The 27,695-nt window shown below is 47.7% G+C and overlaps 1 protein-coding gene across 2 annotated transcripts in view; it reads right to left on the bottom strand.

Moving 5' to 3' along the window:
- Positions 1-27,695, bottom strand: part of CHST11 (carbohydrate sulfotransferase 11) — a 281,471-nt gene that overhangs the window by 70,679 nt on the left and 183,097 nt on the right. The window lies entirely within an intron of this gene.

Here is a 27,695-nt window from a genome sequence, read left to right as displayed (position 1 = left end):
ATTTACTTAGTACCTCTAATGTATAAGGTGCTTTTTAGAATTCAGTCAGCAACCATTGGCTTGAACACCCAAGTGAGAAGATGACAAGTCATAAAACACTTGGTGCGAAAATGATGGCCCCAGAAGTGGGGGTGACTGGCCTGGGCCCTGCTGGTTTCCCAATGCAACTCCTGAACCCTAGGCTCTATCACAACCCCTCTTGGTACCTGGCAACATCCAGAGAGGTTGCTGTATCATCTGTAGGTTTGTGGCATCCATATGTGGGAAGGACCATGTGCCTTTTAAGTTGGGACCTACACACAAACAAGTCTCAATCCGACCCTACAGACAGACAGAGGGAAACCAATTCACAATAGACAGCCTCAAAATGTAGTAGAGTCTCCACAACTGCAAGCCTTGTCCAGAACCTAAAATTCTAAATCAAGAGCCCACAGAGTCAGACAAAGACAAATATCATACGATATCACTTACATGTGGAATCTAAAAAAGTAGTACAAATGAAATTATTTACAAAATAGAAACAGGGACACAGATGTAGAAAACAAACTTATGGTTACCAAGGGGGAAAGGGGGGAGGGATAAACTGGGAGACTGGGATTGACAATATACCCACTACTATATATAAAATAGCTAACTAATAAGAACCTACTGTAGAGCACAGGGAACTCTACTCAGTACTCTATAATGACCCATATGGGAAAAGAATCTAAAAAAGAGTGCATATATGTATATGTATAACTGATTCACTTTGCTGTACAGCAGAAACTAACACAACAGTGTAAATCAACTATCCAATAAAAATTAAAAAAAAAAAAAGAGCCCATAGAGAGTGACATATAGGAACTGAATTTGTGTGGGCCTAGTATGTACCAGAATCAAGTTTCCTATACGTTATGACAACCATCATCCATCAGCTAACTGGTCTTTTTTTTTTTTTTTTTTTTTGGCGGTACGCGGGCCCCTCACTGCTGTGGCCTCTCCGGTTGCGGAGCACAGGCTCCGGACGGATGCGCAGGCTCAGCGGCCACGGCTCACGGGCCCAGCCGCTCAGCGGCATGTGGGATCTTCCCGGACCGGGGCACGAACCCACGTCCCCTGCATCGGCAGGTGGACTCTCAACCACTGCGCCACCAGGGAAGCCCCTAATTGGTCTTTAGGGTCTTCTGCACTTGGGTGAGCTAGGAAATTCAGAGGACTATCTCTTAGAGAATGGCTGTCCCACAGTCTGGCAGCTGGGGAACGGCCAGCCAAGCCCCGGAGCACGGTGAGACAGGTTGAGCTGCTGTTCATTTGACTTTTAGGAAAAGTCAGGTCAACCCTATGGAATTGCTGTGTAGAAATGTTTTTTTTTTTTTTTGTAAATTTATTTATTTATTAATTAACTTTTGCCGCTCCGCGGCATGTGGGATCTTCCAGACCGGGGCACGAACCCGTGTCCCCTGCATTGGCAGGCAGACTCTCAGCCACTGTGCCACCAGGGAAGCCCTGCAGAAATGTTTTGAATGAATTTCTGCAGCCATCAGAAAACAGCAGAGCCTAAGCCTGAGAAATCCCCAGATAACACAAGAGTAAGGGCGCAAGTCAATGCAGGTTATCAGGGAATGAATGCACACACGGAGAGCAGGGGACCAGCACCAGGAACTGTTATTTTGATCTGACTTGCTCTAAAGGGAAGTCTGGGCCTGATCTCTCACCCCAAATCCTGCATCAGCACAACCGCAACAATGGTGCTACCTAATAGCATTTCCTAAGCGCTATTATATGCCAAGCACCCCACATACAGTTTCACATTTAATCTTCACGGTAGTCCTCCAAACAGGTGTTCACCTACAGGATGAAACGGAGCTCAGCCAGGCTGAGAGACTTGTCTGAGGTCACACAGCAAATTAGTGTTTGAATCCCTGGTCGCTGACTCAACACATTATGCCTTAATGATTAATGTTTAAAAATGGAAAAGGGGCATTCAGATTTTATCACTGGAAGATAAATCACGGCTTAATTTTTCTCAATACAAAGCGCTCTACGTGACTTGAGACAAGCATACATATTAAGAGTCATAAGTTTTTTTATACCAAACAACCTAATTTGCTTATATATAAATATCAAGGGATAGAAAAGAAGGATTTCAAGCCAAACTGAATAACAAGCAGGCAGATCGCACCTCAGCTCTTTCAGAGAGCATACATTAGGATTTTTTTTAGGCCTTACACCTGATGCTTCTAGAACAAGACAGATGAGGTTTTGCAGATTTATTTCAGCATAAATTAAAGCTAAGCATCTGCATGGATAAGATAGCTAAATAGGCATAAAAGCTTGGCAACCTCCAACATAAGAAAAGTAGCTTGGGAGCTGAGAGGAGGAAAGAAAAATCCACGCAGAGTTCGCTGGAGGGGTTCCAAAGTGATCACAGAGTTTACTAAGATTCTGACTTACTCTTGCATTTCAATCATAATGTATTTGCAACGTGGGGGATGACACGCAGTCTTTGGAGGGGAAGAGGTGACCCAGCTAATAATTCCTTACAGCTGTGGAGCGCCAGGACTGATCAAAGGTGTCTGGCTTTTATTTTGAGCTTTCTGATGGCCCTTGGAGCTAGGGAGGGCCAGGGTTTACGGTTCTCTTTTTACAGAGGACAGAATTGGGCCTGGGGAGGGAATAGGCTGTTAGCTTTGCCGTTCAAGACCAACGCTCTTTATAATGTGCCATGTTGATGCCCATCTACCCACCCACCCATTCATCCATCCATCCATTCATCCACCCATCCACCCACCCACTCACGGGTCTATTTGTATTTCCTACCAATTCCTATCTGTCCTCTAATCCTTCAAGAAAGGAAGAAAACGAAGGGCTCCTTTGGAAGGGAGGCACACCCATGGGTCTGGACACAGTTTTGCAGAAAGAGACCTTTCTTGCCAATAATGCCATCAGCTTGGGGGTCTGCAGCCCTGCCCTCCTCTGGCTTCTCCCTCGTTTCCACTGCTGACTGGTCTTCTGCCAGCAGTGTCCACTTACAGTCAAGGGCCAATCGTTGTGGGAACGTTCTCTCTCCTCTCTGGCCTTCTGCTAATCCACCAGATCGGTACGACTCCAGGCCTCTCCAGCTTGGGTTCCGTGGCTAAGAAACACCAGCGTGATGGAACTGAATCCAGGGGTGAATATCCTCTAGGAATGCATTTTCCCATAGATGTCATCGCATGCACTCACACATTCATTCACTCACTCACTTCTTCCTTCATTCATCCAACAAACGGCTACTCAGCTTCTACTAACTGTCCACCAATGTACCAAGGCATACAGCAATGAAAAAGATTCAAATGTCAAATAAAACCATTCAAATAATAATTTCAAAAAATGTTCCCTTGGGGGTGGGGTGGTGATAGTGTGGTGTCAGCAAATCCAGGATGGACCCCACCGAAGTGATAAGGTCTGGAGTAGGTGGCAGGAGAATCTCACAGTATCTTACCATTTCCTGAGGCAAATGAGTCTGGGCCACATGTTCTCAGTGACTTACTCTGACTCCACTGAGTTGCTCCCAGCAGTTTCATGAAAATCGCTCTGTGCAGCCATGGCTGGATTTAGACCTCCAGCAGCCTTGAGTCCTGACAAAATCCACAGGTCCTCTCAAAGGTGACCGGGAGTAAAAAACAAGGTTACGGGGCTTCCCTGGTGGCGCAGCGGTTGAGAGTCCTCCTGCCGATGCAGGGGACGCGGGTTCGTGCCCCGGTCCGGGAGGATCCCACGTGCCGCGGAGCGGCTGGGCCAGTGAGCCATGGCCACTGCGCCTGCGCGTCCGGAGCCTGTGCTCTGAGCCTGTGCTCCGCAGCGGGAGAGACCACAGCGGTGAGAGGCCCGCGTACCGCAAAATAAACAAACAAACAAAGAACAAGCTTACGCCATAACGTTCCACCCATTTCTGATTCTCCGCACGATAACTACACTGATGGATTTTTATAAATATCAAGAATTTCTCTCTCTCTCTTTCCTTAGGAAGTGGGGCTACGGAACGCGCCCCCCGCTCTGCTGAAGACCCAGTTTGGATCTGCCCGTCTGCTGAGTCATCCCTCGCCGGGCAGGGCTCCGCTTCGAGCCCGGAGGCGCCAAGGCCTGCTCTTGATGATGCTCTGCTGCCCCCCATCCACCCCATCCTTGGTTCTGCTCAGGACCCTTCTCTCTCTCTCGTCCACTCCCTCCTTTCCTGCCAAAGGTCAGCTGCCCTTCCGAGGTACACAGCACGTCCTTCCAGCGGATTCACACATGTCCATGAAGGCAGCTAGCTTATCCCCGTTAGGCCAACTTGGAGATGGAGGCATGGGGCGTGCCAGGCTCTGGCCTGGTGGCGCTGGCGCAGGGTTGGTACTCAGGGACTGACTGCTGTGGCCCCAGCGGCCAGCTGGTTAGGGTCAGGAGCAGCATTCAAATCCAGAACCCGATTCTCTGCACTTTCGCTACATTACGCTGCTGCCGCCGGGATCACACATCTAGGCCACGGGTCAGCTTTCGTTCCCTAACGGGGTGGCTTCACCTGAACCATCAGAGAGCATAATGGTTAAACTTTTAGACCGTAGGGAGGCCACCATTATTAACTCTAGTCTGTCTCTGTCTCTCCCTTCCTCAAAGTCACTGTGGTGAAAAACAAGGTCAGAAACTCCAGAGAGAGGGCAACCTTTAGTACCAAGATCTGGGCCAAGACATCACTGGGGTTTCCAAAACTGGGGTAAGCAGGAGTCTACTGGAATCACTGACTCACTTGTGTCTGGTGGTCAGCGAGGGTTTCTTGTCACCAAGGGGAGAGCTAAAACATACAACGCACGCTGCTGCCGTACCTTTAGGCAGGGAAAAGCCAACAGAATATTATGGACGCTGCTACTTCAACCTAGACGTCTCGGTCAGAGAAACACCTGTTTACTCCTCAACATCCCGCTCAGGTGAAATTTCCTTTAGGAAGCTTGTCTGATACTCTTGCTACTTTACCCAATCCCACCCAGATGGAAACAGGTTTCCTTTCATTGCAGGACTTATCAGGACCTTTGGCATCCAAGGGTGCTCTTTGAATTACCAAGGACTATATAGGAGGCAGTACTTCCCAACTCTTCCAGAAACTCTGGAGGGTGGCGGGATGTCTTGCTGGGCTGGTGTGATGATTAATTTTATGTGTCAGCTTGACTGGGCCACGGGGTGCCTAGACATTCAGTCAAATGTTTCTCTAGCTGTGTCCAGGAGGGTGCTTCTGGATGAGATTAACGTTTGAATCGGTAGCCCGAATAAAGCAGCAGATTGCCTTCCCCAATGTGGGTGGGCCTCATTCAATCAGCTGAAGGTCTGAATAGCACAAAAAGGCTGACCCTCCCAGAAAGGATCATCAGATTTTTCTGGCCTTTCAAACGGAAACATCTTGGCCCTCCTGGGTTTCAAGCCTGCGGATCTTGGGCCTTGTCAGCCTCCATAATCACGGGACCTGATTCCTTGTAATAGATCTCCTTGCAGACACAGACATACAGACATCCTAGTGGTTCTGTTCCTCTGGACAACCCTGAAAAGTACAGCTGGTATCCTGAGCGACACTGTTCAGGAAGTGTGCCTGTATTTATAGGGCCACAGTGGATATCCTGGAAGATAGCCACGGCACCCATAAGGAGGGCGAGGATTCCGGCTGCACTTCTGGAAGCTCCGACTTTCCGCAGGGCGGGGCTCTGTTTCACCTTTTCCCGTGCTCTGTTGTCAACGACGCAAGGGTGGTTTCCGCAGAGATGCAAGGTCCCCCCCCATCCCCCCCGTATGGCAGGTGTCAGTGCCGGATGTCCCTGCAGCCGGGCTCGGCTGCCACGCTCTGGCCAAGCCACGAATCCCACTCATCGTCCACGCAGGCCTGGCTTCACCATCCATGGAAAACCCCCAGGCAGGATGGCTCTGCTCTGAGGGCCCCCTCTATTCTCAACCCCTCCTCCCCGAGCCACGCACAGGGCAGAGGTCAGTGCAGAACACAGACCCCAGAGCTCCACTCAGAGGGGACGCCGCAGTGCTCCTGGGTGATTCTGGTCCTCAGTGGGCAGCTTCCCGGAGTGTCCCAAGCTACATGTATACTATCATCCCCCCTTGCCTCTAGACTGCAGAGGAGATGCTGTCGGTCCTGAACCCCATTCATGCAGGCTGCACTGGCTGGAGCAGTTGGAAATGTCTGGAATTGAATCTTAACTCATTGACTAGCTGGGTGACATTGACCTGAATCTCCCTGAATTTCAGTTTCCTCGTCCGCCCTCACAGGTTGGTTGGTGTCCCTTCACTCATTCAGCCAACACTTATGGAGTATCTACCATGTCCGAAGTGCTCTGCTGTGGGGTAGGGACTTTATCTGGAGAATCTCGGGAGAAATAAAAATAGAACAGAGACCGTGTGGGCGTGAGGTATTCATTCTCCTTCATTCTCCCTCAGGTTTCTGTTTCCCAAACTGGACAAAACAGGTCAATTCTGTACTTCCCAGGACCTTGTGTATTTAAAAATAAAATGCACCCAACGATGGAGACTGAATCCCAGCAAATAAATAAAATAAAATGTAGCAGCATTCCTGACACAGGCTCAGTTACTGTGCGTAGCAACTCTCTGGAAATATAAAATGCAGTGTCTAGCTCCCACTTTGTTCTTTATGTTCCTTGGCGCCCTTGACAATCATCAGGGAGAAATGGGGTGTTCTGTTACACAGAATGACTATCGAAAACTGACAGTTACTAAATTAATTCGGTCATACCTGGAATATGGCTGAAGAGTCAATTAATTTGACTTAGTCCATTTATCAAACTCTGTCTCAAGTTTCCTCATCTGTGAAATGGATGAGTTGAGAGGAGCTAAATGAATTCGTTTCGAAGGGGATGAGGCATAAAATAAGTGCTACGTGTCTGCAATTATTATCATAAATACCCCTCCGTGTGTGCAGCAATGTCCCAGCACTGGGTGATGGAGGCAGATAACAGCCAAGGTCCCTGTTCCCTTAGAGATGATATTCCGGAGGCGGTGAGGGAGACACCAGACAGACAAATAAATGAGCAAAGACCACTTCTGATGGTGATAAGTGCTGTGAAGACAATACAACAAGGCAATGAAACAAGGACTGATTGCAGGATGGAAGGCCTCTTGGGGGAGGTGAAACTTCATTTGAGACTTGACAAGAAGGAGGTAAGCACATGGGGACCCCTGGGGGGGTGTTGCTCCAAGAGTGCAATGGCCGCCGCCTGAGTCTCACGGTGGGAATAAGTTTGAGGGACGCGCCTAGAGGGCAGGGTGATATGAGATGAGGTTGGCAGAGAAAGAAGGCTCCTCAGGAAACAAAGATTTCACTTTCCCTTTGCCTCCCCACCGGCAACTGCCCGTTTTTTGGCAGCATGGTACCCAAGGTGGCCACGCCAAATGTCTGAAATTCTGTGACAGCTCAGAGGGCCTGGACTTCCCTTGCTTTCTTTCTGTTTTACTCCCCCTCAGATTCCCAGTGGTTCCTCCCACTTTCACAGGGACACCTTGAAAGATTTATACCCAATTCCTCCTGGAAACATAATACAACCCGTGAAAGGCTGATCAAACAGGGTTGCTATTTAGGCTCTGGGCCTCGATAGGGGCCGTAAAATATCTTGTGCCTCTTTTAATATAAACGCTGTTACAAAAGACTGCCTTGATCTGCAGCCTTCACAATAAAATACTGTTGCACAAGCTAATCCTGGCTCCCCGTCGCCTTCTGGTTCACACCTATCATCTGGTCAGCTGAATAACCCTTTTGTTCCCAACCGAGTCCAGTTCTGGTGAGTGGAAACCAGGCTAGGATTTTTTGCTGCTTTTTGTAGGCCATTATCAGGGACCCCTTGCCCTGCAGGCTAAGACCCTTGTTCATTTTTACCAGGACACTGGGCTCTGTTTGTTGCTACAAGAGCATTACAAATAATTTGAAAGTCATCTTCGTGAGAATAACGGTTCCCATTTTTGAGAGCCAATTAGGACCGGGCATTTTACACACATTACTTCATTTTGTGCTCTCACTGGCCCCGCAGAACGGGTGCTGAAGCCTTTATTTTACAGATGAGGAAGGGAGAAGATGGGGCACAAAGAAATGAAACGCTTGGCCTGGGCTCACAGGTCAGTAAAGACAGGGGCCGGGGATTAGGACTAAATCCACCATGCCCTAAAGCCACCACCACACAGCGGCTCGAGAAAGGAGAACATGGCCAGGACAGAGGCAAGGTGAGGAGGGGGATCTGTGGTAGGCAGGACAATGCCCCCCCACCCCCAAAGAGTCCACGTCCTCATCCTGGGACCTGTGAATGTGTGACCTCAGGTGGCAAAAAGAGACTCTGCCCATGTAAGGATCTTGGGTTGGAAAGATTATCCTGGATTATTCAGCTGATAATCACATGGGTCCTTGTAAGACGGAGGAGGCAGGAGGCTTAGAGTCAGAGGAGATGTGACAGTAGAAGCAGAGGCTGGAATGATGCGGCCACCAGCCAAGGAACGCGGGCAGCCTCTAGAAGCTGGGAAACGCAAGGAACAGATTCTCCCCTAGATTCCCCAGAAGGGACTCAGAGCTGCTGACCACTTGATTTTAGCCCCATGAGACCCATTTCAGAATGTAAAAGAATACATCCGTATTTGTTTTAAGCCCCTAATTTGTGATAATTGGGGACAGCAAGCTAATACCCCATCCACAAACCAAAGGCCGGTCGGTCTCTTGCCCAAATGAGATAATGGCTCAAAAATCAAACTGATGTAGAAACAGGAAGCACTGAGCGGTTTCCCTCTTGTGCAGACAACACCACCCATGATGTGTGAGGGTACAGGATGTGAGCCCCGCCGCCGGAGGCCGAGCTGGGCTTGAGCCCGCCCCACCGACCCGCACTAATGTCCACGTGACCCTGAGCCAGCCCCCCAGCCTCTGGGCCCGAGTTCCAGATCCACCCCCACCAGAAAGTTCTTTAAGGCATTAACAGTAACTAACATCACCAAGCGCTTACGGCTCGCCAGATAGCGTGCTTCGTACAAAACACCTATTATCCCACTTAAACCTCAAAAGAACCCTATAAGAAGTGTGATGTTATGAATGTCACTCTACAGCAGAGGAAGCCGAGGCACGGAGCCGTAACTTGCTCAGTCAAGTACATGGCTTAGGACCAGGAGTCTGACCTCAGAGCTGGCAGTTCCTCAGTCGCCAACGCAGGATGTCTGGCACTTAGTGAGCACTCAGTTCGGAATAGCAGTTGTTACTGTTAGTGTTATTACTGCTACTATTACTCCTGGCCCCAGGCAACTTCCTGGACCCTGAAGGTAGTAATGCATGCTACTGATACTACATAGCAAAGAGAAAAAGAGAGAAGAAAACCAAAGATTGGGAAGCCAGAACTCTTCATCATCCAGGTGGAAAAGGGCCAGGCCCCATGCGAGGCAATTTGAGACCGTGCTTCATGTTACAGAGGAAGCACGTGAACGTTCACAGCTCCCGCCGAGAAGCTGAAATAACTGATGCCTATTATCGTTTCTTAATTAGATCCACCTCAGTGGTAAATGATTCTGCTTCATACATAATGACGATTATCACCAGCCATTTCTCATTCAATTTTAAAAGTACTTCTTTACAAACTTTTTGGCCAGAATGTTCAAATACATAACATTAGCGTGATCGCCACTAAAATCATATGCTATTATAACAGAGATATCTGTATAAGATTTACCTAAGCAAAGTACAGTTTAAAATACATCTTGAGAGCTATACAACACCTTCCTTCAGAAAAATGCAAAGTATTTTTTATTTTACTTTTCAAGTTACTGTATACTGAGACTTGATGTCATGCCTGGCACCTTATACACATTAGCATATTTAATGTGTTAAATGTTATTAACCCCCAAAAACTAAGGCTCAGAGAGGTGATGTGGCTTGCCCAGGTCACACAGCATTCGAGATTGAAAAACTATACTATTCAATGTGCATCCTTTCATACTGTGCACAAGTATGAAGACGAGGGCATTCTAGTGTAGATGGGAAAACCAATAAGAGAAAAATCTGCACTTCTCTCAAGCCAGGGGGGCAAAGAAAATGTTCTAGTTTGCTAGCAAAGACTGAGGTCCCTCAGTTAACAGGAAAAGCCATTCAACATTCAATTAATTCTATAAAACATTTATGGAACTCTGTGCCTCCCAGAAACTGTTGCAGACATTTAATGAGGGGCTCAAACCAAGCTGTTGAACTCCAAGGGCCTAGGTTCGAATTCCAGAAGTTACCGAAGTTACTGCAACTCTTTGGGCCTCATTTCTTTTTTTTTTTTTTTCTTTTAACAACTTTATTGGAGTGTAATTGCTTCACAATGGTGTGTTAGTTTCTGCTGTATAACAAAGTGAATCAGCTATACGTATACATACGTCCCCATATCTCCTCCCTCTTACGTCTCCCTCCCACCCTCCCTAACCCACCCCTTTCTTTCCTCATTTGTAAAATGGGGATCCTAACAGGACCTGCATCACTAGGATGGGAGGATGGAAAGTAAAGTGCTGAGGACAGTGCCTGGCAGAGCCAGGGTGATGGAAGAGTGGTTGTACTATAGAAATATTAGCTCTTGTAGGATTTATGGTCTGGTTCCTGCCCACTGTGACAGACCACTGAGGGGGACAATAGAGCATTTTCATGAAAGGTTAGGAGTTTCAGGCACACCAAGTTAGAATTCACCTGCAAATCTTTTAACTAATAGAACAGTTCTGATTTGCTTAGATATTGATGAACTTCCTCCCCAAATGTGCCAGCAAAGCAACTGCTCAGGGAGAGCAGCCTGGAATGCACAGCCTTACCTGTGCTGGAAACTGAAGAAAATTTAGGCTCAGAGGAGGAAACTCACTAAAACTAACTGCAAGCCGTTCACTACAGGCTGGGGAGAGCTGACAGCAGAGAAGATCCAAGCCGCGGTAAAGACACAGGCAGGGAAGAAAGAAGCCCCCAGTGTTTGTGAAGTAGCCGCAAACTGTACACATGCTGGTTTTTTTCACTGTTCAGCCAACGTGGATTGATGTAAACCACGTGTCACACGACTGACTGCTTTTAATCTTTTAGCAGCCTTGCCGGGGAGGACGTTCTAACGGACTCAGAGAGATTAAGGAGCTTGTCCAAGGTCACACAGCAACAAATTCCAAGAAGTCGAGACATTAGAGGCCAGCACATTAGAAGAATACACTAAATGTAAACTGAGCAGGCTAGGGACTTCCCTGGTGGTCCAGTGGTTAAGACTTCACCTTCCCAAGGCAGGGGGTGCGGGTTCGATCCCTGGTCAGGGAGCTAAGATCCCACATGCCTCGGGGCCAAAAAACCAAAACATAAAACAGAAGCAGTATTGTAACAAACTTAATAAAGACTTTAAAAGTAAAATAAAACAAAATGAGCGGTCTAGGAAAGTCTCATTGTGTGATGCAGGTTCCAATAGTGATTGCAATGCCATGATGATAGTCACCATAAAAAAGGCTAATATTTAGACAGTGCTTGCTATGCACCAGATGGCACTCAAAGCATTGCACTTGTGTGAATTCATTTAATCCTCACAACAAGCCTATGGGTAGGGACTACGATTATTATTCCCATGTTACAGGTGAAGAAACAGGTCCAAAGAGGTTAAGTAATGTGTCAAACAGCTGGAAATAGATATCACCAGAGGTTTATTCTTGAGAAAATGCTTTAGGGCGCATCACAGAAAACCTCCTCAAGTCAGTGTTAATCCATATAACTAACCTTTCCATTAAGAGGTGACCTGGGGCTTCCCTGGTGGCGCAGTGGTTGAGAGTCCGCCTGCCGATGCAGGGGACACGGGTTCGTGCCCCGGTCCGGGAGGTTCCCACGTGCCGCGGAGCAGCTGGGCCCGGGAGCCATGGCCGCTGAGCCTGCGCGTCCGGAGCCTGCGCTCCGCAACGGGAGATGCCACAACAGTGAGAGGCCAGCATACCGCAAAAAAAAAGAGGTGACCTGCACTGAATGTGCCCCCCTCCCAAATAGATCCACATCCAAATTCTTGGAACCTCTGAATGATTTGGAAAAAGGCTCTTTGCGATGTGATCAAGTTAAGGCTCTTGAGATGAAACCATCCTTGATCACCAGAGTGAACCCTAAATCCAATGATAAATGTCTTTGTACGAGACAGAGGAGGAGGTGGTAACGTGAGAATGAACAGAGATGAGGCCCCAGGCCCCGGCAGCCCGGAACCAGCAGCAGTTGGGAAAGGCAAAGTGAATTCTCCCCTAAAGCCTCCAGAGGGAGCATACATAGCTCTGGCCTCTAGAACTGACAGAGAATAAATTTCGGTTGCTTTAAGCCACCTGGTTTGTGGTGGCTTGTCACGGCAGCCTGAGGCAAGCAGCGGGGAAGGTAAGACTCAGCATCAGGAGTTGAGTGCAGGCCTGGGTGTCTGGGTGGACGCGGTGGAGGGGACGGCGCCGAGTGAGTGACGTGGGAGACCGGGGCAGGCTCACTGTCTGGAAGCTGCTGGAGGAGGCTCGCAGTCGATATAATGAGCCAGTTTTCCAGCCGGGAGAGCTGCTGGCAGTGCGCGTGCGCTTCCAGTCATGCACGGAGCTGCCCGTCCCGGGGAGCCGTCTTGCCCGCTTGGGAGGTTATTCCTCCCGGGGTCTATTTGGAGGTGGAACGGGTAGACGAGGATCTGAAGCCAACCCCACCCACATGTTCTCCGACTGAAGAAGGCCAGGGCCAGGCAGGCGGCGAGCTCGCAGAAACACTTGCTCCCAGAATCCGTGGACACAAGTCACGCGATATCTCGTAAAGTGATTTTCCTTTAAAGTTTTTCATTCACTGTAGTATTTTAGCAGAATCTGCCAGGAGGCAGAAAGCAACAACCTTTTTATTCCCCATTTCCGGAGCTAGCTGCTCTTTCCCGCCTTTCCCCGCGTGGTCACCTGCAATAAGATAGCTGGACAGCGGGGACAGGGCGGAGTTGTACATGTCACTCCGATGAGCTGTGAACTCCATGTGCTAGAGCCAGCGTTGGAAACTGCTCCACGGCCCCCTTATTTCTGCAGTTTCCATCCCACTGTGTGAACCAGATGGACCTTGAGGAGCCTGTAGGTACCATGCACGTGCCTTGTTCACCGTCCATCCGGAAACAACTGCCCTTGTACCACCCTGGCATTCTCACAGTCAAGATCAAAAACCTGGGCTGCCCTAAATTGTATCAAAATATCTCGAATCAGAGCAGAAATCTTAGCATTCTTTCTTCCAAGGCTGATAATTAAAATACTATTTTCTAACCAGTATGATATGGTCCCTGACCAATCAGAAGAGCTCCTGGCAGTGACCCCAGTTACAGGGAGGAAATCGCTGAGTCACTGCCCGGTTGGCTAGCTTCAGGGTACCCGCTGCCACGCACCTATAAGGGACACAGGGGGCATCCTCTGGGCTGCTGAAAAGACTCCGCTTACTTTGTGCAGTATGGAAGAAAGAGAGGAGCGAGCGAGAGAGAAGAGAACAAAACTGTTTGAGTGAAATGTCTAACTGTCAAATCATAAGTTAAAGGGAGCCTTTCTGGAAGTAAAGGAGTCTTCTGGAAACAAATGATCATCTTGCTGGTAACAGTGGCCTTTTCTCCATGCCCACTGTTCCCTGGAGTTGAATAGGATACTGTTCTGGCTCTTAATTTGCTGCCAGACCCTTGGGGGAAGGAAGCAGATGAGTAAATCACTGATTACAGTCCAGTCTAATAAGTGCTTCTGTGACGAAAATCATGATAATAATAATAGTAATGATAGGTGGCCAGACAGTCTAAATATTTTATATGGATCGTCTCACTGAATATTCCTAACCACCCACGAAACAGGGGCTAATAATGGCTCCACTCTGCAAATGAGTAAAACCAAGGCAGAACAAATCACTTGCTGAGTCAAGATGTCAATCAAGCAGCCTGGCTCTGACCTGCCCCCCCCGCCCCCCCTCTCCCCTGCATCCCTTGGTTAGGCTCCCGGCAGGACAAAACTGTAGTACCTGATCAGAGTGGAGATCACAGGAGGCTTCCAGGAGGAGGGGATGCAGCACAACAGACTAGATGTAATGAAGCTACAGAAGAAAGATCACCTGCCCCCACCCCAGGTTAATGAGAAAAGACACGACTCGCCATTTGCCTCTGTCTTAATTCAAATGCTCCAATCTGGTGATTATCTTTTCATCTCCATACATGGTCTTAGGGCTCACATTTGCCCATCACCTTCAGAAGGCAGGTCAGGAAAACCATTGTTGCTTTTTGGGTAATCCACACATGGGAAATCAAAGTAACTGAAAAGGAAGAAGCAGAAACACTAAGCCGGGAGAGAGGTGTGTGTGTGAGTTTGGGGATACGGTGGAGATGGAAGGCAGTTTGTGGAGGGACATGAATGGAAAACAAAGGAGGAAGGACCACTCTGTCCGAGGGAGCGGACGTTGCTTGTCGATTTTGAGCCTTGGTTTTGAGCACCGTTTCTGCTGTGGGTCCCCTAGAGAGGGCCTCCCTTACCATCTCAAGGACAGAGGGTAGTCAGCAGACCACAGGACTTTCTGTGGACTGTTCCAGCTAGAGTGCACCTGGAGAGGGGACACCCTTCTCCTTCCTCATCCTATCAGTTGAGTAAGACCTTCAGGAAGCTGAGTGGAGAGTCCAGACTCTTCCAACTTCTTGGCAAACTTCTGCTGCTGTCCAGCTATTGGCTTGCTCAGGTTTGACGTAAGGAGGGAGGGAGAGAGTTAGATTTATCAAGTGCCTCTTGCTACGGAAGGGTAAGGGTGTGTGTGTGTCTGTCTGTGTGTGTGTGTGTGTGTCTGTGTGTGTGTGTGCGCGCACGCGCTCTCGCTCTCTCTCTCTCTCTCTCTCTCTCTCTCAACCACCATTGGTTTCTTCAAGCCCTTTCTAAGTACCAGGCACTAGCACTCTGTGTGCATTGACCCAGTTAGTTCTCACTCCCTATTGAGGATTCCCTGCTATTCTGAACTTAAGGTTAACTCAAAAAATAGAGAGGCCTAGACCACAGCATGAGGAAGTCGCAGAGCTGGGATTTGAACCCAGGTTGTCCGACTTCGAGAGCAATAAGGTAGAAGGTAGGCGCTGTTATCATACTCTTTTTACGCATGAAAAACCAAAGTTCTGTAGAAGCTGAGAACTGTGCCCAGGGTCACAGTGCCCTTTGGCAGAGCATGGCCTGATCTCAGGGTCAACCTGGATGCAAAGATCAGGCACGCTCCCTGACCTCCAAGGTTGCTGTTGCATGTGTTGGAAACTAACGGGGAGCAGTCTGCAAACAGGAGTCTGGCCTGGACCGGGGAGGCGCCTAGTGAATGTTTATGGCCAGCCTGCATGAAGAATGAACAAAACCTCTGCTAATGCACCCAGGTCTGGAGGCTGCATTCAGAATCCAGCCTCGAGGGGGCAGCGGAAGGACCCAGAAGCATCCTTTTCAGAGAGAGAGAGAGAGAGAGAAAAAAAAAAAAAAAAAAATCACTTGCACCATTTCTGAAAGCCGGAGGGGGAAAGGATTCAAAACAAGCAAAGTTCTCCAAATAGCGATAAATACCTTAAATTACCCAGCAAGTTTAAAAGCCTCCACGCTGCTCTTTCTTCCAGAACAGGAACAGGCTCCTGATTGTGGCTGTTTAGAATGGAACATTCAGGAGGGTGTGGAGCCAGAGGGGCAGGAGACGTGGGGAGGGGGGAGGGGGGGAGGAAAAGGCTCGGGTGCCCAGGAGCACTCAGCCCAGCTGGCTGGCAGGAGACAGCGGTAATTGTACAGGTTTGCTGCTTGCAGAGGGCTGTGCGCCTGAGGCGCGCTGGAGCTGGGGACCCCCCTGGATCCTGGGGGAAGTCATCCTCGCTCATGAAAATGGAAGAGAGAAATGGCAGGGCTGCTTGAGGATGCCTTCATTTCTGAAACCCAGCGTTGCCTGGGGCTTCTCTGTTCTCACAGGAAGACAACTGTACTGGTTCCAAAATACAGGACAGTTCATGGAGGGCTAAACTCCCCACAATCCATCCCCCTCTGAAAAGCACAGGTTTGGGGTGAGCTTCTGCCTCTTCTGCCATGACCCATACGTCTCTGGGGGCTGCTGCCATCAGACTGGTACGAATTACTGCCGACCTCCCCAGGCGCACAATAAATGTTCACAGGCAAGATACCGGGAAGGACCTGGGAAGCCTCTTCCCTGCTGCACCACACAGCTGATCTCTAGCCCCAGATAAGGTACACATCACTACGGAGAATGTATGCTGTCCCTGCTCGTGTGGTCAGCTGCTGCTCCTGGACCAGGCAAATCCCGGGCCATCTAGCGGGATCCACTGGCTCGGCTGACAGCTCATCACGAGCACGGCACCTTGGGAGTGGGTTCAAACACCTGTGACCTTAGAGCAGTTACATAAATGCTCCGTGTCTTTGTCTCCACATATGTGAACTGTGGGTAATAACAGTACCTACCACCTAGGGTTGTTATGAAGATTAAATGATTGAATATGTATAAAGTGCTTACCATTTACTGGGGTACTTATAAGACTGACATATATTATCTCATTTAATCCCTATATGACCCTATGAGGAGTGCTAATATTGTCCTCTTTTCTTGAGTCAACTGACTTCCAGCAACGTTAAGTCACTGGCTCAAGGTCCATGGCAAATGGTTTTGGGGGGCGGTAGGAGGTGTGCTGGGGGTTGGAACCCAAATATTCTGACTCTAGCTTCTATGAGAAGCTATACTGGCTACACTGCCTCCGGAAGAGAATACCCCATGAATCCAGCTCTTTTAGAATCAGTACTTTCAACTGTGGCTGAACACGCAAATTATCTCTGGGGATTTAAAAAAATACGAACTCCTGGGTCCTCGCCTCCAGAGATTCTGATCCAGTAGGTCTGGGCGTCTCAAGTGGTGGAAAGGCCGTCCAGGCAATTTGGATGTGTGACAATAACCAATATCACCTGGGCCCCCAGACGGTGCTAAGAAGCTGACACGCCTCCTTCAATCCTCACAACCTTTAAGGGTAGGACCATTACTACCCCTGCTTTACAGATGAGGAATTTGAGGCCCAGGGGAGTTCATGGATGCCCAAGGTGATAAATGAGTATAGGAAGCAGAGGCTGGATGAATGCTAGAGTCCCTTCTAGTTTCAACATCCTGCTCTGTATGGAGACATGGATCAAGAGGTCAGGGCCACTGTCCCACGGTGCCCTTCCCAACAAGGGGCGAAACTCTGTCCTTGATTGAGATGCAACATAAGGGCTGGCATGAGACTCCAAGGGCCAGAGTTTTTGAGAGCGTGTGTGTTATTGCCTTATAACATTTATCTAGAGCTAGACCCATGTTCTAGCAAAACCTGTGGAAGACGCAGCCTAGGCATGCAATCTGAGAGCTGGAGGACCCATGGGAGATAGAACACCAAGTCGTCGGGGGTGAGGCTGCATGACGCTCACATTTTATTACAAAATAGTGGCCAGGGGGCTTTGAGAAAAAATATCTTTAATAGGGCTTCCCTGGTGGTGCAGTGGTTGAGAGTCCGCCTGCCGATGCAGGGGACGCGGGTTCGTGCCCCGATCCGGGAAGATCCCACATGCCGCGGAGCGGCTGGGCCCGTGAACCATGGCCGCTGAGCCTGCGCGTCCGGAGCCTGGGCTCCGCAACGGGAGAGGCCACAACAGTGAGAGGCCCGCGTACCGCAAAAAAAAAAAAAAAGAAAAAAAGAAAAAAAAATAGTGGCCAGGGAGGTGGACACCTGCAGACCTCCGTGGCACCAAGATGCTATCAACATTTTATGAGAGAGGCTAGAAGAACCTTAATGTTTGCAGTCAACAGTGCAAGTCAAATGATTATTAAGAACCGGAGCCCCTGCTGGGCCAAATGCACTAAACCGAACGATTCTTGCAGATGAGTCAGGACCACTTGCCTCTCAAAACACAGTTGCATCATTTAGTGCAAGTTCTGTAAATGGAAATGGCTATGTTCATTAAGTAACCGTCTGGTTAATGGAATGTTCCATTCAACAAGTATTTTTAAGGCACCTACTATTTGCCAGGCAGGAGGAATATGACCAAGAGAGAGTCCTTGCCAGCTACCCTTGGCATAGTTTTGGAGAACAGGATGGGGCAACAACTTGTCGTTCTGGCTCTCTCCAGACCCCACTACATATAGGGCCGTAGAACTGTGGACACGGTGGTTATCTCACCGACCCTCCCCCTCTGACCCCAACCTACCTCTACACATTGGATGCTCCTATCTGCGCCTCCTTCTCTCCCTTCCCTCTCCTCCTCCTTTTCCTTTCTTTCCTTCTTTGTTTAATCAAGAAACATTTGTTGGCCATCCATTGTATTTCAGAGCAAAATCTGTATCTCAGGCGTGATGAGCATTGAATACTGAATTTGAATACCAGTGTAGCAAGATACCCCTATTATTCCATCCCATTTTATTTGTCCGTAATCACACCCTCTAGAATGCAACATGCAGACAGACGCAAATGGTTACAAAAATGCAGAGTCCCAAGAACAACAGAAGGGAATTGGATAGTCTCATCTTAATAAAATCTTGCTTTGGCAAGGCAGAACTCAAGGCTGCAAGAGGCTGCGCATGTTTTCACAACAGCCCCTGGTCTTCTGTACTGCATTTTGGATAAAAGAAACCCAAACCTTCTTTTATTAATTTTCTCTATTCTTGCCTCCATCCCAAGTTCAATTGTTTTGGAAAGTCTGAGGAAGATAGTTCAGGTGTTTTCCAGTGAGAGAGAAGCTACACTTGCCACAATTTCATGATACAAAATATATGTTTAACCCCTACTTAAACAGAACTCGAAACTGGTAGCTATTTCAAGTATCCCAGTGTCAGTTCTACATATGTTGGATTAAATATGCTAAGAAAGAAGGGAGGAAGGAAAAGGATGGAAGGAAACAAAGAAGGGGGGGGAAACACATAAAGTGGATATTTGCTCTGCATCCAGAGAAAAATTATAAATGTCTGTTGCAAATTTACAGGTGGAGATAGGCAGAAAAAAGTAAAAAATTAGAAAAGCTACTACTTACATCTATTGACCATACAAGGGCCAGACACTATGCACAGCACTGCAGATAGATTACCTTAGCCAATGGTCAGAATGACTCCATGAATAGTTACTCTTTTTTTTTTTTTTTTTTTTTTCCGGTACGTGGGCTTCTCACTGCTGCAGCCTCTCCCCTTGCAGAGCACAGGCTCCGGACGCGCAGGCTCAGCGGCCATGGCTCACGGGCCCAGCGGCTCCGTGGCACGTGGGATCCTCCCGGACCGGGGCACGAAGCCGTGTCCCCTGCATCGGCAGGCGGACTCGCAACCACTGCGCCACCAGGGAAGCCCAATAGTTACTCTTATTACCCCAAATTTACAGAGAGGAGATGGAGGCACAAAGAGGATACACAACTTGCCCAAAGCCACACACTGATACACTTGCCGAACACCTAGGCAGCATGACCCCAGGACCTGCACTTGTAACTTCCACACGCAGTTACCTCCACGTAGATGGCACAGTTTGAAATGAGTCTTCCAGATGATGGTACATTTTTAAATGATGGTAAGGTGATATAATTTCCTTCTTTTCTTCCTATACCGCCTCTTGCTCCTCCCAAAGCTCCATTTTCCCCCAAATCCTGAGATGAATGTTATCATTACAGCCTTTTACGGATGTAAAAATAAGCCCAGTGGAGGATAGTAACTTAACCAAAGCCACACAGCTAACAAGTTGGGTAGACAGAGCCAGACCTCAGATTCAGTCTATTCCCGTATATCTGCAATCAACTCAAGAGTGGCCGGACTACCTAGAGAGATGACAGCAAGGAGGGGAAAATGGAGATGAGAGGGCTTGTGGAGGAACCTCCCGCTCTATGTTAAGTGGAAGATGTGTCTGCAGCACTCAGGCAGGGCCAGGAGCCACTGTCTGTTTCTTTCTGAATAGCAAGGGTGCCGACCACATCCGTTAATATAATTAACCTCCAAGGTTTGCCTCAGCGTTGGGGTTATTAAAAACATTTTGGTATCTTTACAAAACCACGTACAGTGTAGTTGCATAAATGTAATAAAGGGGCCTAGGTTGGTGACATGGAAATGTTTGCATGGAATGGTTCTAGCCATTTCATAAGTGGCACATGTAAAATTTTAGGATGTCACAAGGCCCACTGGAAGAATTATTTCCCTATAAATCTACGGCGGTCTTAGGAAATCGAAATGGCATCATAAAAAAAAAACAGGCCACTTCCCTGGAAAAAACGCAGCCTCCTCTGTCTGATGGGGGGAGTGGAGGCTGTTCACACTTGTAACATTTTACAGTAACTGCCGCTGGCACCCAGTGAGGTACTTCCTCCTGCTGAATGCCGTTGCTGGGCTCTGAGGTATATTTTACCGGCAAAAATAAATTTTACTTTTTTACACAAAGCCATGCTTCTCTAGAACACACAATGAGGGAGGGGAATATTGTTTAAATCTAAATAGAATAGCCTTGCTGTGTCTCCAAGACCTAAGAAGGCCACACTTAAAAAAAGAACACATGAAAGAATGCTCAACATCATTACTCATTAGAGAAATGCAAACCAAAACTACAATGAGGTATCACCTCACACAGGTCAGGATGGCCATCATCAAAAAATCTACAAACAATAAATGCTGGAGAGGGTGTGGAGAAAAGGGAACACTCTTGTACTCTTGGTGGGAATGTAAACTGATACAGCCACTATAGAGGACAGTATGGAGGTTCCTTAAAAAACTAAAAATAAAACTACCATACTACCCAGCAATCCCACTACTGGGCATATACCCTGAGAAAACCACAATTCAAAAAGAGTCAGGTACCACAATGTTCATTGCAGTTCTATTTATAATTGCCAGGATATGGAAGCAACCTAAGTGTCCGTCAACAGAGGAATGGATAAAGAAGATGTGGCACATATATACAATGGAATATTACTCAGCCATAAAAAGAAACGAAACTGCGTTATTTGTAGTGAGGTGGATGGACCTAGAGTCTGTCATACAGAGTGAAGTAAGTCAGAAAGAGAAAAACAAATACCGTATGCTAACACATATACATGGAATCTGAGAAAAAAAAAAGTGGTCAGAAGAACCTAGGGGCAAGACGGGAATAAAGATGCAGACCTACTAGAGAATGGCCTTGAGGATACGGAGAGGGGGAAGGGTAAGCTGGGACAAAGTGAGAGACTGGTATGGACATATATACACTACCAAACGTAAAATAGATAGCTAGTGGGAAGCAGCCGCATAGCACAGGGAGATCAGCTCGGTGCTTTGTGTCCACCTAGAGGGGTGGGAGGGAGGGAGACGCAAGAGGGAAGAGATATGGGAACATATGTATATGTATAACTGATTCGCTTTGTTGTAAAGCAGAAACTAACACGCCATTGTAAAGCAATTACACTCTAATAAAGATGTTAAAAAAAGAATAAAAAATCCTCGTTCTTCTTTGATATATGAGATATATAATAGTTATAGTGAGAAACGGTTTTTTAAAAATGTTGCTGCCACTTCAGTCTGCTCTAATATTCATCTTGTGGTCCCACTGAGCATTAGGTTATAGGTGTAGTCAGCGTTTAGGGGTTTATAGAAAAGAAGCAATACAGAGTTTCTACCCTTGAGATGCCTCCATTGTAAAGGAGGAATTACCTGTCATATCCCTAGCTTTCTGCATGATATCTGTTTGGAATTGATCAATTTCATGATGGAGAAATCAGATGGAGGTTACCATCTCATGTCCAGGGCAGATGGAAGTTCTGGGTGGATACTGATAACTCCTGGTGGGCAGGGGCCTGGATCATACATCTCTGCATCCTTATTACCAAACACAATGCCTGGCACAGCCTAGTTGCTCAATACATTGGATGGATGGATGGATGGATGGATGGATAGAAGGAAGAAAAGAAAGGGAACAAAATAAGTCACCCTTATGAACTTGTTAAGAATGGTACCTTAGGGACTTCCCTGGTGGCGCAGTGTATAAGACTCCATGCTCCCAATGCAGGGGTCTCGGGTTCAGTCCCTGGTCAGGGAACTAGATCCCACATGCATGCTGCAACTAAGGGTTCGCATGCCACAACTAAGGAACCCGCGTGCCACAACTAAGGGGCTGGCGAGCCACAACTAAGGAGCTCATGAGCCGCAACTAAGGAGCCTGCCTGCTGCAACTAAGGAGCCAGCGAGCTGCAACTAAAGAGCCGATGAGCCACAACTAAGGAGCCCACCTGCCACAACTGAGGAGCCTGCCTGCCGCAACGAAGACCCCACACAACCAAATAAATAAATATTTTTTTAAAAAAGAATGGTACCTTAAATGGGCTAAAGGAAAGGGGATGGGCTTCTGTATTATGTCAGTGCCCTCAATATGACACTGAAGCAACCCAAAGAGAAACGCATAGCTTCAGCCAACCTCACATTTCTGTAAGGGCACTTGGGCAAACGATTCTCAGCCAGATACTTGTTTATTAGGGTCAGCGTGAATAAGTTCCTTTGAACAGCAGTCTAAGAGAGGCTGTTGACTATTATGGAGAAAAACTGCTCAAAAAGGACCAGTGGGGGCTTCCCTGGTGGCGCAGTTGTTGAGAGTCCGCCTGCCGATGCAGGGGACGCGGGTTCGTGCCCCGGTCCGGGAAGATCCCACATGCCGCGGAGCGGCTGGGCCCGTGAGCCGTGGCCGCTGAGCCTGCGCGTCCGGAGCCTGCGCTCCGCAGCGGGAAAGGCCACAGCGGTGAGAGGCCCGCGTACCGCAAAAAAAAAAAAAAAAAGGACCAGTGAATAAAACAGGTTACCAAGCAATGTAGGCTATGTGTGTTCATTTTTCAAAAATGTACAGAGGTATACCAGAGAAAAAAGTGGAAGGGTATTTATCCAAACTGATAACAATGATTATCTCTAGATGATGGAGTTGCTGGCAATTTCTAGTTTGTTCATTTTGACTTGTATATATTTTCTAAATTTTCTGTTCCAAACAAGTATTTCTTTCATATCATAAAAAATAATCATTTAAAAAACTGCAAAAAAATCTGATTGTTCCAGAGAAGAAGTAACAGCAAGACAAACCCAAAGAAATCAGCCTCAGCAACATCGCAGATTCAATAGAGAATCGTGAGGTCGTTAGAAACGCTAGAGGGATTCTACCCCAGCTGAGGGAGGAGGGTCAATCTGTTTGTAGAAGTCCCATAGCTGCTCTGATATGATGTAAGGATCACGTGTCCATCTTTCCCTCCATCCATGTAGGTAAACCTCACTGGACTCACACAGAAGTGAGGGCAGGGTGGATTAAGAGAGGGAAGCCCACTCCTGCTGACCTAACCCAGACCAGACTGCCAGCCCCCATCTGATGCTCTCTAGAGGTCTCACCCCAATCCCTTGGGTACCCCCCCTTACAGCTTTGCTGGCAGAACAGTTATTTGTTTTTCCTGTGACTTGCTGAGGAACAGCTGCAGAACACAGATCACGCTAAACAAATTTGCGACTCCAGAGTGGGCTCCATGGCACAATTTCTAATTCATACAATGCCTCCAATTTTGCTATTTCAGCTAAATCATTTATCAATCCCTTCAGGGATGTCAGTAAATCTCAGCATCTGGGGACCTGCAAACATTAAAATAAGAAGCTATAAAAAATATTAGTAAACCAACTGAAAACTCAAGTAGCAACAAACTCTACTTGCATCACACCTACAAAACAAAAACAGCCACCTCCTCCTCTGAAATTAAATAAACATCCTATATCAGCAGTTTTTCAAAGAGCTTTTTCTTTCTTTTCAAAAGCACTCCTGATCTCCCATCTGGTACCTTGGTGAGCAGGGGATTGCTTATGGATCAGGCAGAAACGAATAAAAGATGAAAGACACCTAAGTTTCTGCCACTAGAAAGCAAACGTGGTTGATAATCGGTTGGGAAATGGTCTAGAAACTGTATCGTTTGAAAAAAATCTAGTTTGAATCACGACTGGGAATTGACAAATATTTACCCAAATCAAAGAAAAGAGGTACAAGTATTATCATTAACCACAATAATTAAGGATGGGGAACTAATATTCTGTGTTGCCATTACAGAGTACTTTCATTTAGTTACTCAGTCTTCACAACCACCGCACGAAGTAGACAGCCTTGCAGTTATTCCCAGTTTTTAAGATGAAAATTCCCTGGGACGCAGAGATGGAAAGTGGCTTGCTCAAGGGCACGCTACTAACGAGAGTCTGTGCTGCCCCCTGAACCCAGGTCGAGGGCTCCAACCTTTTTCCTTTGCTTTTCGACCTGCTTCAGGTACCACACACCAAGGACAAGAAATCAACACACACTAAGATCCTACTACGTGCCGGCTGCCATCTAGGCAATGCAAAGCCTTCCCTTTATTTAATAACCCCTGGGACCATCTGAGTTTATATTTCATGTAAAAATGACTTCCTGCTCCCCTTCTCCACCCAGATGGAGCTCACTGAGTCATTCCAAAATGGGAAACGAGGCTCAGGGTGTTTAATCAAAAGTAACGTCTCCTCTTTGCCAAGATTCCTTGTTCTAATCCTGACACAAAGGGAAGGAACAGGTGGCTTCTGAAAAAGCAGGGAGGTAGGAGTACTAATAATCTCCAACTTCCAGAGTACTTCCTCCAAGTTTCCAATGTGCCACGGAAGAGAACTCTTCATTAGGGGCCATTCAGCTGGGGTGAAAATCCTGTGTGCGGTAGAGACCAGCCTTCACCGACTCTCCCCTGCCCTGGTCAGAGGAAGCCGCCATGAATCAGGAGGCGGAGCAGGGAGAGACGGAAGAGTAAACCCTTAGGAACCGGTAGAGAAGGGTCGCTCGTGTCTACCACGTTCTGGGTACTGTCTGCTGCTATTTACATACTATCTCTTTTAAAAAACCCCAGCAACAAGCTGGGCAGGTGTTACTATTTCCATGTTAACAGAAGAAACCAACTCTCAGAGAAGGTGTCAGCTGCTCCAAAACGCACGACTCAAACAAAGCTAGATCAGGATTTGGGTACAGGGGAATCAATGTGCGTGTAAACTCTGTCACATCACCCTCAGAAGGGTGAATGAGAAAAGCCCGGGCTCGTGGCGGGAGGAGAAAGTGGACCCAGGTCAAGCTCTGGGCGAGGTCACGTGGGTTCACGTCTCCCGTGTGCCAAGCCCTCCCTAGCAGCAGAGATGTCATGGGAAGGATAAGAACCATGGAAATCCAAGATAGAAGAGGCTGGACCTGTCCCTCAGACCCCTTCCAGCTCCAGCATTCTTTGACTGAAATTCCTCCCCTGGCTCGTTCACTCAATAACCTCAAATCTTGGGATCTGCCAGGACGGTGGGTGGAGCTAACGTCAGTTCCCACGGATGTGAGGTCAGAGAGGAATGTCAGATACACACCCCTTACGAGGGCTGGCTTTGGGGTTCACTTTGCAAAGAAGGGGTTGTGGAGGAGGGACACAGTTAGAAAGATGAAACCTTCTATCTTCGTAAGGCTCAATCTGAGATGCCAAGTCCAGGAGAGGACCTCAAGCCTGGTGGACATTTCCTTCAGGCCCTTCTCTCCTGCTCGCTGCGTACAGTGACCCCTTTCATGGGCCTCCTTTGGCTGACAAAGTGAGCTTTCATGTCCTCTGTGCAAAATTGGTTTCTCTGAAAATAGACGGGACTTCCACAGCCGTGTTTTCCCTTGGGCTGAATAGAGAGGCTACCTCACGAGAGGCGGGGGCCTGGCCATCAAACCTAGCTGTTCAGTGGGAGGCCGGCTTGAGCAAGTCCAAGGGTGAGCTAGAAACTCCAGGCTACAGGGCTTCCCCAAGCTTTGGGAACTGAGGGCTTTCCCCATTCTTGGCTTGGTACCCTACAGACCTATCTGGGGCTAAGAACAGAACCTCTGTATAATCAAAACTGCATCAACAACCGTATTTTTGAGCATCTCCTATAAGGCCAGGATCTGAGCAGGATGCAAGGATACAGCAGTGAACAAAACAGATGTGGCCCCTGGAGATTACAGTCTACGGTCTAGACCAATACTGTCCAACAGAAGTACAATGTGAGCCACACATGCCAGTTTACATTTTCTAGTAGCCACATCAAAAAAGTAAAATAAAACAAATTATTTTTAATAATGTATTTTAGTTAACCCAATATATCTAAAACAGTATCACTTCAATGTATAATCAATATAGAATTGTTAATGAGATAACTTACATTTGGTGGGAGGGGTGTTAAATCTTCAAATTCTGCTGTGTACTTAACCCTTACAGCACATCTCGGTTCACACTAGCCATATTTCAAACGCTCAATAACCACCTGGGGTTTGGGGCTACCATACTGGACAGCACTGCTCTGGACTGTAAAGATTGAGAACGAGGTGGGGAAATGTTATCATCAATAATAATACTTATTAAGCAGTTACCATATTCCAGGCACTCACGTGATCTCCCCCAAACAACCCTAACAGAATGTCATCCCCACTTTACAGACGACAAAAGTCAGATACAGAGAGGTTCCATCACTTGCCAAAGTCACACTGCTGGTAAATAATGGCACACAGACGCAGAACCAGAGCCCGTGCTCTCACCCATCACAATACCCCAATTCTTGAGCATGGAAGCCATGAAGGGCTTCATGTTGAACACTGAGTCTGTTAAGTAAAGTGGAAGTAGTTTATAATGTACCTTCTGCAACCAAATGGCCTGGGTTCACATCTTGGCTCTACCACTGATTAGCTGTGTGACCTTGGGTAAGTTACTTGGCCTTCCTTTGCCTCAGTTCCCTTGTCTATACAGTGGGGATAATAGAGCCAACCTCAAGGGTCATCGTGAGGATTACACGAGTTAATCAAAGGACCCAGCACCTTGCTTGGTACTTGAAGAAGCAATCAGTAAGGAGTAGCTCTAGTTCTTGTGGTATAAACAGGGTTCAGATGCTGAGGGTTTCTGACAGGTATGTCTGAAAGGAGGAAGATGAAGAAGAAGGCTGAGAAAAAGGGCCAATCATCAATCCACAATGAAATGCCAGAGTAACGGGCCCCACAGCTGCTTCCCTGTCTTCAGATAAACAAGATGGACTATAAGGTACATGCTGCTGTGGGTTGAATTGTGTGTGTTTTTCCAAAATTCATATGTTGGAGTCCTAACCCCCAGCACCTCAGAAAGTAATCTTATTTGGAGATAGGGTCTTTATAGAGGTAATCAAGTTAGAATGAGGTCATTAGGAAGGACCCTAATCCAATATGGTCGGTGTCTGTTGAAGAAGAGGAAATCTGTGAACAGACAGTTGCACACGGAGAACACCGTGTGAACATGAAGAAGGTCACCTACCAGCCAAGGACAGAGCCTGGGACAGCTCCCGCTCTCACAGCCCTGACACAGAACCAGCCCTGCCCACAACTTGATCTTGGACTTCTGGCCTCCAGAACTGGGAGACAATAATGTCTGTCACCTAAGCTGCCCCCTCTGGTACTTCGCCATGGCAGCTGTAGGAAACTAAATCACTCGCAGATACACATCTTCCTCATCCCGTTGACCAAGTAATGCTGCAGATGGGGGCGCTGCCAAAGGGCCTCCGGATCAGCGTGCAGCCCCAGTCCACACGGCGCGCTTGTAAAAATATCTCAGCCTCCTGGGCCAGCTTGCTTCGGTGGGGCTGTGGCAGCAGAAAACTACCCGGGAAGGTGGGCTGCGTCCCTGAACACTGCTCACTGTTTCCCCTGCTACCTTCAAAATCC

This window comes from Kogia breviceps, chromosome 12, assembly GCF_026419965.1.
Source record: "Kogia breviceps isolate mKogBre1 chromosome 12, mKogBre1 haplotype 1, whole genome shotgun sequence".
In the NCBI taxonomy this organism is placed as follows: Eukaryota; Metazoa; Chordata; class Mammalia; order Artiodactyla; family Physeteridae; genus Kogia; species Kogia breviceps.
The sequence above is the reverse complement of the archived record's forward strand: the minus strand, read 5'-3'. Positions and strand labels throughout refer to the sequence as shown.